Here is a 12,398-nt window from a genome sequence, read left to right as displayed (position 1 = left end):
GGGGTGAGGGCTGGGGCCCCCCACAATCTCCTGTTTAGGAGCCCCAGCTCTCCTATACAGCAGCGTGTCATTACCCCCGCCCATGGAGGGTGCCGCCACTCCCCCTCCATATAGCTCTATGGGAGAGCCGTTTGGCAATTTTCGGCTCTCCCATAGAACTATACACAGAGGGAGCATGGCGGCCCCTGGGGCTCTAAACAGGAAATCGCGGGGGACCCCAGCGCTCAAACCTCCCACAATCTAAAACTTATCCCGTATCCTTTGGATAGTGGATACGTTTTTTACATGATACTTGTCCTTTGACATGCATGTGTATGTTTGGGATATGAGGTCGGGATATAGGGACAGGATATCAGGGCGGGATATGAGGACAAGATATGAGGACGGGATATGAGGTCAGGATATGAGGACAGGATATGAGGAAGGGATATGAGGACGGGATATAGGGACAGGATATCAGGGCGGGATGTGAGGACAAGATATGAGGACGGGATATGAGGTCAGGATATGAGGAAGGGATATGAGGACGGGATATAGGGACAGGATATCAGGGCGGGATGTGAGGACAAGATATGAGGACGGGTTATGAGGTCAGGATATGAGGACAAGATATAAGGACGGGATATGCGGTCCAGATATAGGGGCAGGATATGAGGACGGGATATAGGGACAGGATATGGGGACAGGATATGAGGATGGCATACGAGGTCGTGATATATGAGGATGGGATATGAGGTCGGGATATGGGGACAGCATATGAGGATGGGATATGAGGTTTGGATATGAGGACGGGATATGAGGACAAAGTCGGGGTATGTGGGGGTTTTTGTCTATGGGACTTCTGTTACATCTCCTGATCACATTGCTCTTAGACTGCAGTGATTGGCCAGGACTTTTAAACATCCTGCTCATTCTCTGATAGAAAGGTGCAGGGAATAGTTATTTTAGGGGGGGGGGGGGGTATGAGGTCGAGATATGAGGTCAGGATATGAGGATGGGATATAAGGTTGGAATATGAGGACAGGATCAGGAGGAGATTTGGGGCCTATATATGAGGATGGAATATGAGGACGGGAAATAAGGTTGGGATATCAGGACAGGATATAAGGACGAGGATATGAGGACAAGATATGAGGTCGAGAGCGTCATTGTTGCTTTTCCTCTCCCACAAGGTAAAGATGGGAAGAATGGGCATTGCCAGGTACTCTGCTAATTACAACAGTAAAGTGCAAGTCAGTGAACTATCCCAGTATACCCCTGTAATGGACATAAGCAGACAAAAATATCTCCTGTGCCCTTCACAGTATAAACTCAAGTACATACATAACAACTGTAATAAAAAAGAACATAATAGTGACTGTGAGGTAATAGGAGTCAAGGCTAGACGGACGGAGGAGCTGATGGACAAGGTGAACTTAACAAGGTAACTTAACAGGTAACTAGTAGCCATTTTGAATGGGGAAGATGGGAGGTAGTTTCCATGTACAAAGAAAGTTGTTCGTATGAAGACTAACATGTGAAGTAAAAGTATTGAGATTGGAACACAAGTTTGGTTGAGTGCAGTTTCTATTGAAGGTTGCTATACTGAGATGTGGATACTCAGATGCACTGCATAATACCCGTGTGCTAATACTCACCCACAACCCTATATAGAGTGAGGATGGGAGGTAGAGCATTCATTAATGATGGTGGGGGTGCAGCTACAGTCAGAGGGAAAAACCAAAACCTTTAAACTCCAGTGGAAAACCTGAACATGGGTTTCTACCTGTCCTGTACCATTTGTAATACTGGTGTCTTAGGTCACAAAGGGGCCTTTGGGCCCAAATTGGCCCATCTTTATGTGATGTCCCAGTACATGATATCATTCCACAGTCCTATCAGCTTGAGTCCCTGTACGTCCTCAGGGCTCACCTGCAGTGCACCCCCATAATGTAATTAGTTGTACATTGAATGTAAAGGACCTTTGATATGGTCACATGTTTTTGTGGTGTCCCGGCACCGTATTTCATACTGTGCCTCGGTGGGGGTCCCCAAAGTCAGAGTCCCTAGGACTGTGGGGGTCCGCTTCCCTAGTTAGCCCCTAGTCACCCCTTAGTAAGTTAATATTTATAGAAATTATCATTGTAAATATGTATATTTCATTACTCACTTGTTCAGTGTCGCAGGACCTTAGGTCATGTGACCCGTTGCTCAGAACTCTATGGTAAGTTGAAGGACCTTAGGTGGTTCTTGTGTCACGTGTTCACCCACAATGCTGTGTAACGGTGAGTGACAGTTGTTATGGACCAATCCAGAACGGCTCAGCCCCTGCCCATATAAGGGAGCTGCGGCCATTATTCGCTCTCTTGGGTTGCTGTCACTGAATGAGGTAGGACCTCCGCAACTTTCAAGTACGTTTACTAGGCCAAAGCCTTGCTGCCTCGGCCTATACCAAAGCGGTTGTACTTCTACAATTCCCCGCTACTCTCCGCAAGATCACTGGACCTAAATGCACCTCTAAATCCAGCGGATCTATGCTACGGAATCTTCTAAAAGCTCAATTGAGCTTATCTGATCCCAACCAGTTGTCAATAGCTGCTTAACTGTATATAGACTTTGTTATCTGGACTGTTATTGCTATTGCCTGCTACAGAAAATCTGCAGTAAAAGGTCTTGCAAGTTTTCAGTTAAACAGTGGTTGTGGACAATCCGTTTATTACACACTCACCCATCGCTCATGGGAAGGGTGGCGATAGACTCAACACCATTACAGTATTTAACCCTCACCCTGGCGTCACGAGTAACAAGGGTTACCAGCGCCTTTTATTATACAGAACAGTAACACCCCAACTACCCTAAAACCCCCGAGGCGTACCACATTTTGTTACCCAGAGAGCACCAAGTTACCAGGTGACCCGTAGGTAGCCTATGGGATCTTGCTCAGCCCCCCTTTATAAGAGGGGGAGGTACTACAATCTCTCTCGTGTTTCACTTTCTGCTGAGGTCAAGTCCAGTCCAGACGTCTCAGAGCCAGTGTCCAGCACATCTGGAGGCCTCAAGCCTAAATTGCAGCCATAAGTCAGTACTGGTCACCTCTCTGGGATCCTGGCCTAGCTGTAAAGACTGTACCATCTGTCTACCTCAGTAAAGCAACCGTTAACCCTAACCTGGCCTTGGACTCTTATTTGCCCTGCCTAACTAGGACTAGCGGTGCTACCGTTCGGGTGGTTCTCGGTTAAAACCACACCCTGGCGTCACGAACACTAAGGGGTTGACAACACCTGCCTCATACACCTCACCTCACACCCCGTGTGCCCCGACACCACATTTACGATAGATCAGTGTTTCCCAACCAGGGCTCTTGTAGCTGTTGCAAAACTACAACTCCCAGCATGCTAGGAGTTGTAGTTTTGCAACCACTGGAGGGCCACTGATTGGGAAACGCTGCCCTAGATTGTCTATGTTGTCTAAGAATTAGATATCATTGGTAAATCTTGGCCTCTGTGCCCTTTTAGCCCGTGGACCTCTCTTTCTTTCAATGCCATTAATGATTCAGGTTGAAATTTCTCCAGATTTCAATCTTTTTTTTGCATACTCACACATGACCACTAGATGTCAGTAGTTAGTAAGCAGCTCATAAGTAGGATGAAGGAGTTTCTTTCAGTCTCTTGTCTATAAGGAATAGGGGCAACTCTATGAATGGGAGCTAGGACAGCTGGTAAATGCGCCGTCTTATAGACGGCAATGCATTTCCTTGCGGAATAGGCATGTCTATTTTTCTATGGATGAGGTAAACTGAATTTCCGCGGCAGAAACATCCGGATCGGAAGTTCTGCTGTGTGAACAGTGCAGCAGAATCCCATTGAAATTTTGAAATCAATGAAACTCCGCTACAGCGGAATATCTGTGCGGAATTCTGCATGGAAATTCTGCCATGTGAACATAGACTTATGGCATGTCCACATGGATAAAACCATGAGGGGTGGGCAGAGGGGGGGGGGGGGATTTATCAAAACCTGTCCAGATGAAAAGTTGCTGAGTTGCCCATAGCAACCAATCAGATCGCTTCTTTCCTTTTTAACAAGGCCTCTGCAAAATGAAAGAAGCGATCTGATTGGTTGCTATGGGCAACTCAGCAACTTTTCCTCTGGAAAGGTTTTGATAAATCTCCCCCCCCCCCCCCCCCCCCCCCAAGGGTGTATTGAAAGGATTTAGCACTTATTCTTCCCCAAAGTTTACACATGATTTTTACTTTGTTTGCACCATGCACGCCATTTTTTTTTTATGTGGTGTGGCCTTGGTTAGGGGCTTCAGTTAAACTGCACCAAAAAGTGATAATATGCGCCAAAATTGTTTGGTATTAACCAAGCCATACTTAGGCATTGTACACATTGGGGGACATTTATCATTGGCTTTACACCACTTCAATGTTCTAAATGTCCCTGCAAATTTTGCGCAATTGCATTTTTTGTGCAATTTTCAGTAGAATATCTTTCAAAGATGTTTACTGTTTGGTGCACCGTACCCCACTTTTTGCTGTAGAGTTGTATTTATTACAAATTAAATTAAATTTAGAAGTGTTTTTTTTCTTTGCGCAAACCTACACCATCTAATAGGACACGTACAAAAGTGTCATATGCACAAAGCTTAAACCAATCTCTGCAGTTCACTGGTTTCTATAATTGAGCAAAATGTATCAAGTGCTCTGCACCTTTTTGGTAAAATTTGAGCAACTGTGCAAACAATACACCAAGGGGTAAAATCTTTACTACCTTACACCAACATGGATAAATGTCCCCCATTGTGTACATTTTTCAGAATGTCCAGCAGTCATCAGTCGGCACTAGGACCACTCGAAAATGCGTTGTCTCCAAAAAATGCATTTCCAAGTGGATTCCACCATAAGAATCGACATGTCAATTCTTTCTGCGGAGGCCAGAATCAAAATTTCTGCGGTGCAGCCGAATTTCCGAGAGAAATTTTTCCACTGTGGGAACGAGGCCTCAGTAGACAGTGGTAAGATGTGCCAGACAGCCTACATCTAAGTTTACACTTCCTCAGAACTAGTCAGTTTTTGAATATCTGCCCCATGTGTAAAAAATCCACCTCGAAAAAACAGTGAAAAAAAAAAAAAAAAAAAAACTGTCAGTGTAATTTTTCAGACTAGAATTACAGTCTAAAAACGTCCAAAAAAACGCCCATTCTGCCGCACGACATTTTTTCTTTAAAAAAAAAAACAAAAAAAAACACTGCAACCAGATGTTAGCTGCAAGTCAATAGGGAACTGAAAAATGCCATATGCACATGCCGTTTTTCAGTATGGCGTTTTTTTTTTTTTTTTTTATCCTTTTGGCGTTTTTCATCTTTTTTGGGCTCAGTGGGCAATTTTCAATAACGATCTCATGTCGAGACTGGCATTTTTTCTGGAAAATCTTGGCATTTTTGTCCCATTGGAGTCTATGGGAGTGAAAAAACGCCACAAAAAAGCCATGTGGGTTTTAACATTGGCGTTTTTTCAGGTGTAAAAAAACAAAAACAAAGTGAAACTCTAGCCTTATAAAGTTTTTTTCTTAACCTCTTAAGGACACGTGCCTGTATGCCCTGCGCCCGGTCCCGGTATATAAAGGGTCGGTCCCGGTGGCTAATGAAAGCCGGGACCCTGGGCTAATAGCGTGCAGCACTGATCGTGGTGCCGCGCTATTAACCCTTTAGACACTGCATTCAAAGTTGATTACCGCGCCTAAAATGAAAGTGAAAGCTTCCCGGCAGCTCAGTCGGGCTGATCGGGACCATTGCGGTGAAATTGCGATGTCCCGATCAGCTAGAACGCGAGCGGAGGGTGCCTTACCTGCCTCCGTTGTGTCCGATCGGTGATTGATTGCTCCAAGTCGTTGGCTGTCCAGGCATGCTGGGAGTTGTAGTTTTGCAACAGCTGGTGGCATTCTATTTGGGAAACACTGGGATAGGCCATCAAGTTCAGCTCCCATTCAGTAGTGCCCCAATTTCATTACCAATAGTTTTGATACGTTTCCTAATGTGTCATCTGTAGTTTTACATGGGACTGCAGGTAATGGAAATAAAAGTTGAACATTTCATAGGGCTGGGGCTATATTTAGATTTTTCTTGCTATAAAGCTTAACTTGTTCTGCTGCTTTGTTTAGTTCACTCACTGAGTATTATCTGTACCGAGACATTGTATCTAAGGGTCCTACTACCAATCTTGTAGTTTGGCGCCTATTTAGCGAGTCTATTACAGTGCTCGATTACCGTGTGGGGAGGACCACATGATCACTGGATTGTTTGTATGACCCTTTGCTGCTACCATTCGTCAGCCGCACATCAGGAAGATTTAGGCCATGTTCACACATCGGAATTTCTGCAGGAAATGCTGCATTGGAATTCGGCACTGAGATTCCGGAGCAGCAGAGTCCCATTTTATTCAACGGGATTCTTCTCCGCTGTGCACATGGCGCAATTTACAGGCCAGATGTTTCTGGCACAGAAGTTCAGATTGCCGTGTCCACAGAAAGAATTAACCCGTTCATTCTTTCTGCGTACTCCAAAGCCATCTATGAGACTGCGCATTCCTGTGCCCCGCAGTCTCGGAATGTCTGCGCAGATATTTTTCAAACCGCGTGCCTCCAGCTGTTGCAAAACTTCGACTCCCAGCATCCTGGAAGTTGTAGTTTTGCAACAGCTGGAGGTACATCATTTGGAAATCACTGCTGTACAACATGGAACCACAATACGGCCCTAAGGACAAGACCTGAAGACATCTGAATGACATCTCTGCTGTTCCACATCTTGTCCTATAAGAGAAAGATCCTATTACTCATTTACACGTTTTACAAGTCGTCCCAAGAAAGTCCAGATTAGAACCCCTCTATATAGCAGATTTATTTGGACTTTTGTGGTATCGGCAGGAAATGTAGGCCCCATGATGGAAGAGTAAACCATAGAGGGACCCCTTTATATAATAGAGGGGATCCTGTATCCAGGACCCCCCATCAAGGAGCATATAGGCAGGGTAGGTCATTCCGAGACAATGGAGCATGCGCTGCCTAAATGTAGATGACAAACGCTCCTAACTGAGCAGGACAGGGTCCTGTTCAGGAGATCGCGTGGGGCCCCAGTGGTTGCTCCCCCCCCTCGATCAGCTACTTATCCCACATCCTGTAACATCTCACTAATTTTTCATAACTTGTATCTTCTGGGCCCCAATGCTAAGTCTGCAACAGGGCCCCATGTGTCAATTGTAATGCAGGTATCTTATAGGACAGATGTTCTTTGGGGCCCCCTTAGGCACCAGGGCCCCGATGCGACTGCTACCTTTGCACCCCCTATGGCTAAGCTGTTGTTGCACAGTGCCGAGCAGAACCTCTTTGTTATCATCCAGATAAGCTCTTCGTCTCTCTCCGCCATTTGCTTAAGCAGCTTAAAAATAGACGAGGTTTGTGGTGCCTGTCGATTGTCCGTCACTGTTATCAGTGGGTGATGGATATGGTAGATATGTAACTGGGGGCTGTCAGGTTTATAGACCACATCTGCTCAGGATGCACTGGCATTTATTAGGAGAACACACACATACCAGGCTGGAGATAAGGGGGATCTGGAACAGCTGGAGGAGTCTCCTTATGACAACATCCAGATCAGATCCTTGTGGAGGTCGCTATCTGCCGCAGTCAACAAAGAGCAAGGTCTTAAAGCAAGGTGTGAAGGCCAGCACCTCCGTACACCCATCTGCTGCCATACCCTCACCCATGTGTTTCCATAGACCAAATGCAGCAAGTGTCACTTAATGGGGCAACTGGGCTAATGGACAACAAAAGGAGAGGACGGGTCTTGAATCTTCAGTCCTACAAACATTAAACATCCAGGAGCACTGTTCAATCCTGTGGAGAGAAATGTATATCAGACTTAGAACATATGTACCAAAAGGGCAACTCCGAGCCCCTATAATACCCATCCCTCCTCAAACAGGCAGATAAAATATTGTTACTTTAATTGATTATATGTTAAGACACAGACAAAAATTACTTCGGGAGAAGATGGGTCAAAGCCAATGTATTAAAAACAACTAGGACCTAAGTTATTAAGTTAAACATCAATTGAGAGAAGTCATGATTTATTTCTTCATAAATTTCCCTCTGAATGAATACAGTCATTGTGGATGTACAACAATATTCCAATCGTGGAGATAAGTGTAGTGGGAGTATTGATATAATGGTCATATATATATACATAAGGCCAATTCATATAAATGTTCTAAAGGGGAGAAAAGGGAGAGCGCTTCTTGGTGTGATAAAAGAGAGATAATCAGTATAAAAGTGAAATAACACAGCAGCTCACCAGATTTGGTGGTGTAACGTCATGGTAACAACAATGGTAAGCGCATCAAGAGGTAGTGTATCCGCAGCCCTCCGGCAAGGCAAGGTATTCAATCGGTCTGGCTTCAAGGAGAACACCGACTCCAAGTGGCACAGGATACAAAAGGAATGGAGATCAGATAAAATCGAGGTAGTTTATTTCCCAAGATGCAACGCGTTTTGCTGTGGGAAAGCAGCTTCATCAGGCATGGTTAATGATGATGCCTGATGAAGCTGCTTTCCCACAGTGAAACGCGTTGCATCTTCGAGATAAACTACCTCGATTTTATCTGATCTCCATTCCTTTTGTATCCTGCGCCACTTGGAGTCGGTGTTCTCTTTGAAGCCAGACCGATTGAATAACTCATATAAATGTCATATATACATAAGATCAACTCATATCGATGTTATATATACATAATGCCAACCAGAGGAGTATCTTATAGCTTCTGGTCCCTGATGCAAAATCTGCAACAGGGCCCCATGTGCCATTTATAATACTGGTCTCTTATATACATAAGACCAATTCATATGGGTCATATATACATAAGACCAATTCATATGGGTCATATATACATAAGGCCAATTCATATAGATGTCATATATACATAAGGCCAATTCATATAGATGTCATATATACATAAGGCCAATTCATATGGGTCATATATACATAAGACCAATTCATATAGATGTCATATATAGGTACATAAGGCCGATTCATATGGATGTCATATATACATAAGACCAATTCATATGGATGTCATATATACATAAGGCCAATTCATATAGATGTCATATATACATAAGGCCAATCCATATAGATGTCATATATACGTAAGGCCAATTCATATAGATGTCATATATACATAAGGCCAATCCATATAGATGTCATATATACATAAGGCCAATTCATATGGATGTCATATATACATAAGGCCAATTTATATGGATGTCATATATACATAAGACCAATTCATATTCATATATACATAAGACCAATTCATATAGATGTCATATATACATAAGGCCAATTCATATAGATGTCATATATACATAAGACCAATTCATATAGATGTCATATATACATAAGACCAATTCATATAGATGTCATATATACATAAGGCCAATTCATATAGATGTCATATATACATAAGGCCAATTCATATAGATGTCATATATACATAAGGCCAATTCATATAGATGTCATATAAACATATGGCCAATTCATATAGATGTCATATATACATAAGGCCAATTCATATAGATGTCATATATACATAAGGCCAATTCATATAGATGTCATATATACATAAGGCCAATTCATATAGATGTCATATATACATAAGGCCAATTCATATAGATGTCATATAAACATATGGCCAATTCATATAGATGTCATATATACATAAGGCCAATTCATATAGATGTCATATATACATAAGGCCAATTCATATAGATGTCATATATACATAAGGCCAATTCATATAGATGTCATATATACATAAGGCCAATTCATATAGATGTCATATATACATAAGACCAATTCATATAGATGTCATATATACATAAGACCAATTCATATGGGTCATATATACATAAGGCCAATTCATATAGATGTCATATATACATAAGACCAATTCATATAGATGTCATATATACATAAGACCAATTCATATGGATGTCATATATACATAAGACCAATTCATATGGATGTCATATATACATAAGACCAATTCATATAGATGTCATATATACATAAGACCAATTCATATAGATGTCATATATACATAAGACCAATTCATATAGATGTCATATATACATAAGGCCAATTCATATGGATGTCATATATACATAAGACCAATTCATATAGATGTCATATATACATAAGACCAATTCATATAGATGTCATATATACATAAGACCAATCTATATAGATGTCATATATACATAAGACCAATTCATATAGATGTCATATATACATAAGACCAATCTATATAGATGTCATATATACATAAGGCCAATTCATATAGATGTCATATATACATAACACCAATTCATATGGATGTCCAAGATAGAGCTGAGCTTTGCCTCCAGTGGTATAATAAAGCTTCCCAGGACGACCTCATATCCAAACCACGTGAAACCTGGGAAATCTCTGCAGCCTGAGAGTAACGCAGAGATATCGGGAGATATACCGGGATATACTGGGAGGCCCATAGACTTGCAGGGGACTTCAGACAAAACCTTGCAAAGGGGGTTGGGTTAGGGTTATTAAACTCTACTATATTTTTACATGCCATATAAGTAACGTGTACAAGGTTTCAACAAAATATCTCCAGCTATTTGGCAGTTATGAATACAGTACATGCATGGATATATATATCAACAATATTTAATCCACCTGTTAGAGGGGGGCAGGGTATTATAGGGGCTCAGAGTCGCCCTTTTGTACATATGTTCTCTTATATTTTATTCCACCTTTAACTGAAATTGGAAACTAGAATACCAGCGAGCTGAGCAAGAACCCGTTACTGAATATCAGTTACCTCCTTAAAGGGATTATCTCAAGATTAAAAATGATCATTTATCCACAGGATTAGTGTAAGAATCTGATCGGTGGGGGTCCGCTCTGACAGAGGTCTCTTGTACCCATGGCGTCATCCCAATTTTGACACTTATCAACTATCCAAGGTGACATGTGTCTGACCATTGAGGGTTAGACCATGGGGAAAGTCCTATGGATCACAAAGATGGGGCTCCGTGTTTCCCCCTGTGAATGGGCCTGTGGTGGACCATAGATGCTCTGTCCCCTCTTTATGGGGCTGAGGCTGGGATTCCCACTGGCATTTTTATTTTTTTGGGGGGAGGGGGTAAAAATGCCATAGCCTCTGTGGTCAGATGTTAGCTTCGAGTCAATAGGGAAGTATGAAACTCACATGGAGTTTTTTCATTTGGATTTTTTCACCCTTTTGAGGGTTTTTTATGTTCAGGGCTAGTATTTTAAAATTGCAAAAAATGCAATGTGCAATGAGAATTTAGCGATGATTTTTTTAATTCAGGTTTAAAATCCACCGTCGCAGATCTCCAGGTAATTCACTACAAAATCCGCAGCAATACGTTTCACTGCAGATTTGGGCAGTCACCCTGCGATGTTGAATTTTAATAGGATTCTGCTGATCCCTCACATGTCGGAAATCATCGGACATCTGGATTTTGAATTTATCGACTTTTCTCTTGCAGACTCAGCATGAAAATCTATAGCGCCATAATCGCCAGGAACATTGGGGAGATTTATCAAAACCTGTGTAGGGGAAGAGCGGTGCAGTTGCCCATAGCAACCAATCAGATTGCTTCTTTCATTTTTCACAGGCCCCTTTAAAAATTTAAAAATCCCTCTTCCTCAGCACAGGTTTTGATAAATCTTCCCCATTATCCTATAGTGATGAAATGGCATTAAAGAGGAAGAAAATAAAGGAAATAATGTTAAATATTTATAGCAGCTTGCATAGATATAGCACAAAACTGTATGACACACTCTTTCTATTTATACTTCATGGGCCCCAAAATATGTTATTAAAGGGGTTGTGCGCTGCCCTGCCTTTCGGAGTTCCGCTCGCAACGTCCGGAAGTTCATTACTCCGAACGCTGTGTGCGGGCTTCCGTGTTCGCGACCGCCCCCCTCGTGACGTCACGCCCGCCCCCTCAACCAAAGTCTATGGGAAGGGGGCGTGACAGTGGTCACGCCCCCTTCCCATAGACTTTCGTTGAGGGGGCGGGCGTGATGTCACGAGGGGCCGGGCGTGACGTCACAAGGGGGCAGCAGCGAACATGGAAGCCCGCACACAGCGTTTGGAGTAATGAACTTCCGGACGCTGCGAGCGGAACTCCGAAAGGCAGGGCAGCGCACAACCCCTTTAAAATCACAAGTAGTGCACATGACCCCTTTGTGTCACTCCAAAATAAAGTCTTAGTCATGGGACTGGGGTGAGACTGGGGCTGTAATACACATCACTAAGAATGCAAATAGAATACACATTTACCAACAACCTCACT

General features: G+C 42.8%; 1 protein-coding gene across 3 annotated transcripts in view; it reads left to right on the top strand.

The window, feature by feature from the left end:
• The first annotated feature begins 1,357 nt into the window (after positions 1–1,357).
• Positions 1,358–12,398, top strand: part of LOC130291320 (protocadherin-8-like) — a 37,697-nt gene continuing 26,656 nt past the window's right edge. For 2 of the 3 annotated variants that reach the window (XM_056539973.1, XM_056539966.1), the window contains exon 1: positions 1,358–1,423. The gene's annotated coding sequence lies outside the window, so the exon portion shown is untranslated. Of the gene's footprint in view, positions 1,436–12,398 lie in introns of all 3 variants that reach the window. The other variant, XM_056539969.1, reaches the window with a different exon arrangement.

The sequence above is a fragment of the Hyla sarda genome, chromosome 9 (assembly GCF_029499605.1).
Source record: "Hyla sarda isolate aHylSar1 chromosome 9, aHylSar1.hap1, whole genome shotgun sequence".
Classification (NCBI taxonomy): Eukaryota; Metazoa; Chordata; class Amphibia; order Anura; family Hylidae; genus Hyla; species Hyla sarda.
This window is presented reverse-complemented; position numbering and strand designations above follow the sequence as displayed.